Source organism: Gossypium arboreum, chromosome 12 (assembly GCF_025698485.1).
Source record: "Gossypium arboreum isolate Shixiya-1 chromosome 12, ASM2569848v2, whole genome shotgun sequence".
NCBI classification, from domain to species: domain Eukaryota; kingdom Viridiplantae; phylum Streptophyta; class Magnoliopsida; order Malvales; family Malvaceae; genus Gossypium; species Gossypium arboreum.
Genome location: NC_069081.1, coordinates 80,362,410 through 80,368,423, shown reverse-complemented (window position 1 = coordinate 80,368,423; position 6,014 = coordinate 80,362,410). Strand labels below are relative to the sequence as shown.

Below are 6,014 nucleotides of genomic sequence, written 5' to 3'. Positions count from 1 at the left end.
AATTTTGAGGAAGAAATTTCTTTTAGGGGGATAGAGTTGTAACGTCCCAAATTTTACGTTTCTGTTTTTGCGAATAATTGACACAACTGTGTATCTGCTTCAGTGGTTAAGTGTTCTAGGAGTGTGTGAGAGGTCCCAAGTTCAAGGCCTAGCTTTGGAAAATTTTGGATTTTTCCTGAATTAAGCCTTAACTACTAGTCGGTAGGTTTATATTAAATTACTGGTAATTTTATATCAGAATGGGCCTGCTGATCTGGTGGTTAAGTCGAGTGTTGGAGTGTTGGAGGTCCTGTGTTCGATTCTTTGCATTGGTAAGGGATATTATTTTTTTGACTAGTTCTCGGCTAGAGTTGTATTGTGGTTGGACTCTAAATCGTGGGGTGTTGGACAGAGAAAAGTAAGGGGAGTTGGGATAGTGGGTTATCAGAACTTTTCTGTCAGTTTTCTTTTCTTCTAATTTCGTTCTCTTCTCCCCTCTCTTTGCCAAAATTCCATCTCTCCCTCCCCTCGTTTTCTTTTGTGTGGTTTTACTCAAGTTCACCTCTTTTGTTGTACTGCGTGTAATCCTAGTTCACTGCAAGTCGTTGGGGTTTAAGGCTTCCTTCGTACTGATTCGTAGGGAGTCAATTTGAAGCGGTTCTGGAGTGCTTGTGGTTGAGTTAGCAATGAAATCAATACAAGTGTGTACCCGATTGCATAGAAAACAAAGTTTCAGTGAAAGTCGAAAACCTCACTGTCAATGCCACACGAATGTGTGGTCACTCGTGTGGTAGGCTGTATGATAGAACACGGGAGTGTGATCGACAAGCGAGGCTGTGCGCACCAGACACAATCGTGTGATGGCTAGGTGGGCCGTGTGTGACACACGGGCTCAACCAATTTGGGCCGTGTAGGCCACACGAGTGTGTGGGAAGCCAAGCCCTGTGATCTACACAGCCAAGGTCAAATTGGGCCGTCTAGGCCACAGGGGCGTATAGGTGATAAACTATAATATATACATATTTTTACCCCATGCTCGGCATATTTATCGATGATTTTTCCTTGGTTTTATTGAATTTGATGCTCCTAATCCTTTAAATTCTTGTTTTATACTCAAGAAAGCTTAGATAACAAAAAGAGCGAGAAACGGGACAAAAATGGACAAATTGGGCCTAAATCAGTGTTTCATAATGCCTAGGCACTTCCACATGGGTGATCCACATGCCCGTGTGTGACACACGAGTGATCCACACGTCTGCGTGTGACACATGGGTAGACCACATGCCCATGTGTCATGGCCGTGTCGACATTAATCCAAGTGAGAATTACACACGTCTTGAGCACCTTGACACGGGCGTGGCACACGGCCGTGTCCCTGTCAAACCAAAGTCTAGTTCTACTCGAAAAAGGCTTATTTCAGGCTAATTTGGGCATTCAAGACTCTATATAAAGACCCTAGAAGAGGATTAGAGGGGGACGGAGAGTGGAAGGCTGAAAATTACTCAAGAACAACCATTGGAATCGCCCCGGAGCAAGGATCTACATCAAAGCTGAAGATTTCCATCCAATTTCTTAAAGTTCTTTGGGTTTCTTTATGTTTTGTTGTTTTCCAAACTTTGAAATGTTTTCCATTTTTATCATGAACTAAACTCCCTAAATTCCTAAGGGAGATGAAACCTAAGACTAATCTTATTACTCTTTAATTTATATGATAAATATTTGTTCTTATTCTTAATTGTGAATTTTAATCCTTGCTTTAATATTCCAGGATATTAATTCAGGTTTTTGATGTGCTTATTCAGTGGAGCAAAAGTCCCTGTTTAAGAGTAGATCATTCCTAATTAAACGGAGTTGCATGCAATCCTAGAGATAGGACGACATGGATCTGTTGGATTAGAGTCAAATCTAATAAGGGAATCTATAGATCAAGTTAATGCGATAATAGGGGTTTTAATTAGAAAGAGATTTCGATTAATCAACCTAGAGTTAGTTGTTTTTAGTCTCGACAGGGATATTAACATAAATCAGGGATTTCTATGAAATGAGTCAAGTGAAGAAATCGTCTAAGTCAAAGGTAATAAGTGAAGTTTAGGTGAATTCTTTCTTGGGTATTGTCTTTTCAATTAGTTTTTTCAAAAGTATTTTCCAACTTTAATCTCTGTCGTTACTTTAGTTGATTAGATACTTAGTCTTAGATAAAACATCCCCTAAATTTTTAGGCTAGATAATAAAAAGATAGTAATTACTAGTACTTTTAGTGCTCGTGGATACGATATTTTCGGTCTCACCATAACTATACTACTGTTCGATAGGTGCGCTTGCCTTAAGTCAAATTTTTTAGTTAGTTTAGCAACCATCAAGTTTTTGGCACTGTTTCCGGGGACCTAAGATATTAGGAACACTTAATGTTTATTACTTTAGCCATTTTTTTAATTATATTGCAATTTAATTTTAGTTTTCTTAAATTACTAAAGTTTCTTTTATTTACTTCTGGCAAGCTTTTGTAGTTTATGACTAGAAGAAACTCGTCAGGAGCTCTACTTTTTGATAGTGAAATCGAAAGCACAGCTCGCAGAAACCGAAGAGAAATAAGGCGAAGCCTACGATACATAGAGGAAGGGCAAGAGGACGATATTCAAACCACAACCTAGGAGATGGCTGATAATCAAAATAATCCGTTACCTTCTGTGGTTGCTGCAAACCCAGTAAATCAAGATACTGCTCCTCGTACTATGTATGATTATGCTAAACCTACTTTAACAGGAACTGAATCGAGTATAGTTAGACCTATTGTTGCAGCAAATAATTTTGAACTGAAACCTAACACAATTCAAATGATACAAAAGTTTGTTTAGTTTGATGGTTTGCAGGACGAGGATCCAAACATTCATTTAGCAAACTTTCTTGAATTCTGCGACACTTTTAAGATCAATGGCATTTCTGATAATTCCATTTACCTTTGGTTGTTTCAATTCTCATTGAGGAACAAAGATAAACAGTGGTTGAACTCGTTACCACAAGGGACAATCACAACTTGGGAACAAATGACTAAAAAATTTTTACTAAAATATTTTCCGCCGGTTAAAATGGCTAAATTAAGGAATGATATTTCTTCTTTTGTGCAGATGGATTTAGAAATACTTTATGATGCATGAGAGAGATACAAGAACCTATTGAGAAGGTGCCCTCACCATGGTTTACCCCTTTGCCTACAAGTCCAAACTTTCCACAATGGTTTGAATCCCTCAACTAGACAGATGATTGACGTAGCTACTGGTGGGAGTATTAATAATAAGACACCTGAAGAGGCTTATGAGTTTATAAAAGAGATGTCACTGAATAACTATCAGTGGCAAGTCATAAGGACAAAGCCAACAAAAGCAGTCGGCATTTTTAACGTCGATTCGGTTACTATGCTCTCTAATCAGGTAGAACTTTTGAATAGAAAAATTGATAGTTTACTTGGCTCCTTACAAGTTCATCCAGTAATGCAGTGCGATGCAAGTGGAGGTGGAATAAGCAATTTAGACTATCCATCATACGACCCTACCATGGAAAATGAGAAAATGAACTATATGGGTAATAATCCTCAACCTCGAAATAATCCTTATAGTAACACTTACTGTAACACCCCGAACCCGAGACCATCGCCGGTGTCGGACACGAGGGGTTAACAAGCCAAATCCACATGTTTAGCCCATCAATTTGACATTTCGGTCAAATGGAAAACTGCGTCATTGTCACCTTAAAAATCATATCTTGAGTTTCAAAACTTGGAAACTGTTTTCATAAATTTTCCTGAATTTAGACTCATATATCCATCCATGGATTTATTTCTAGAATTTTTGGTCGGGCCAATTGGTACAGTTTATTAGTTAAAGTTACCCATGTTACGAGATCGATCGCTTCGACCTTTGCGCGTTACAACTTGAATATCTCTCATGCGGCTTTAATACTGGTGCCGTTTGTTTCTAATGAAACTAGACTCAAAATGGAATCTGTAAATATAAGGCATGACTCCTGATTCTTTCTGGATAATTTATAGTAAATTTTTAAAGTTATGACGGGGGACCCGAAACCGTTCTGCCCTGTCTCACAATAGCATTAATATCTCTTCACATGTAACTCCTATGACCGTTTCGTTTCTTCCATATGAAAGTAGACTCATCAAGGTTCATTTACATAACTTATTCACTATTTAATACCATTCCTACAAATTTTGGTGATTTTCAAAACCACTCCACCGCTGCTGCCAGCATCTGCTTTTCAAGGTAGGTCTGATCTATTTGTAGTCTCCATGATCCAACTAGTCTTGCCATACATAGGTTCACCTATGACCATTTTAGCCATTCAATGGCTGATCATGTGACCAACACTCCCATTTCCAATCCATAATTATATCATGAAACCATATATATATATATATACAAATCACAAATGGTCTAAGTTCAGTACTTGACTTCTACGAGCCATTTTCGCATGGCCGTACACATATACATCACAACACAATTGAACCGACAAGGGTAGTCCTATACATGCCATTTCAAAGTTCAACCAAAAATTATACCAAAATGGAGGCTTTGATAGTGTAGATGACTTCGACTTTAATGATCCCGAATCCGATTGCTATCGAGCAAAATCTATAAAACAGAGAGCCAAAGCAGCGGGTAAGCATTTTTATGCTTAGTAAGTCTCAAGGAATAAAATCAGCTTTAATTAAAGCAATACATTCACATAGCCAAATGCATCATTTCATTAATACACATTCACATAATCATTCTTACTTCACACTTCATCATTATATACTTTCACAAGGTATCAACCACTTCAATAGTTGATATTCGTTAGTCGATTGAGCGAATGTTGCTCAAACATGTCGACTTTTCCAATGCACATATAAACATACCTTATTCTTTGGGCTTTTCGAGCGTACTAATTGAATTTATTACAGCAACCAACACTCACCTCCAGCCCAAGCTTCTTGAATACAACCGGATATAACCACGTGCACGAATGCCTTGGTCTTAGCCCGGATAGAACGACTTGCACGAATGCCTTGGTCTTAGCCGGATGTAGCCGCTAGCACAATTGCCTTGGTCTTAACCCGGATATAATTTCAACATAAATGTCTTGGGACTTAGCCGGATATCATTCAATTGCTCATGCACACATACATCAATAATCATTAGACATTCATGTTTCATTTTCGTTACTAAGGCTCAAACACAAAGGTAATCACTAGCATAATCGCCTTGGGACTTAGCCCGGTATCATTCAAATACTCATACACACATAAATCGATAATCATTACACATCCATATTTCATTTCACATAATTCAAGTAGGGTCACTTCTTGAGGACTTACCTCGGATGTTGTCGAGCGGCTTTTACGGCTATTCGATCACTTTTTCCTTCCCCTTGTCCAATTGTGGCCCTCTAAGCTCTTGAGCTAATTCAAACAAATTTAATTTATTAAAACCTCATTATGCTAGCTTATGGCGAATATGACAAGGAGTTTAAATGGTCATATGGCCACCCTTTAGCTTGAATACACAATGGTCATGCACATTTTATACTACATCAAGCAATTCAATACAATTCATTCAAGCATCAAGGAAAAGCTAAGGCCATCAATAGGCTACCTAAGGCCGAATATACATGTCCAATTTGAGGCCAATTATCCACTTAATACCACACAAAAAAAACAGCATGCATTTTACTAGTTAATGTTTTACATATTGTGGCTCAATACTTATAATATAGCATCAAGCACTCATATGGCCGATTATACTTGCAATTTCACAAACATTCTTCAACATTTTCTTCTTTAAACAAACATATTCATCACTTACTTCATAACCAAAACATCATGTGCAAACATATATATACATATATGTGCATGGTCAATTTCAAGGTGCCCATAGCCATCCAAAACACAAATTTTAACTATCATGCAAGAAGCATGAACCATGCTCATGAATGCATCATGGTCGAATACATCACAACCATGCCCTTTCAACTTCAATCATGGTTAA

The 6,014-nt window shown here is 37.9% G+C and overlaps 1 non-coding gene across 1 annotated transcript; it reads right to left on the bottom strand.

Moving 5' to 3' along the window:
- Positions 1-3,071: 3,071 nt before the first annotated feature.
- Positions 3,072-3,178, bottom strand: LOC128285949 (small nucleolar RNA R71). The gene has a single exon (XR_008276496.1). It is a non-coding gene; the product is annotated as a small nucleolar RNA R71 (small nucleolar RNA).
- Positions 3,179-6,014: the final 2,836 nt, after the last annotated feature.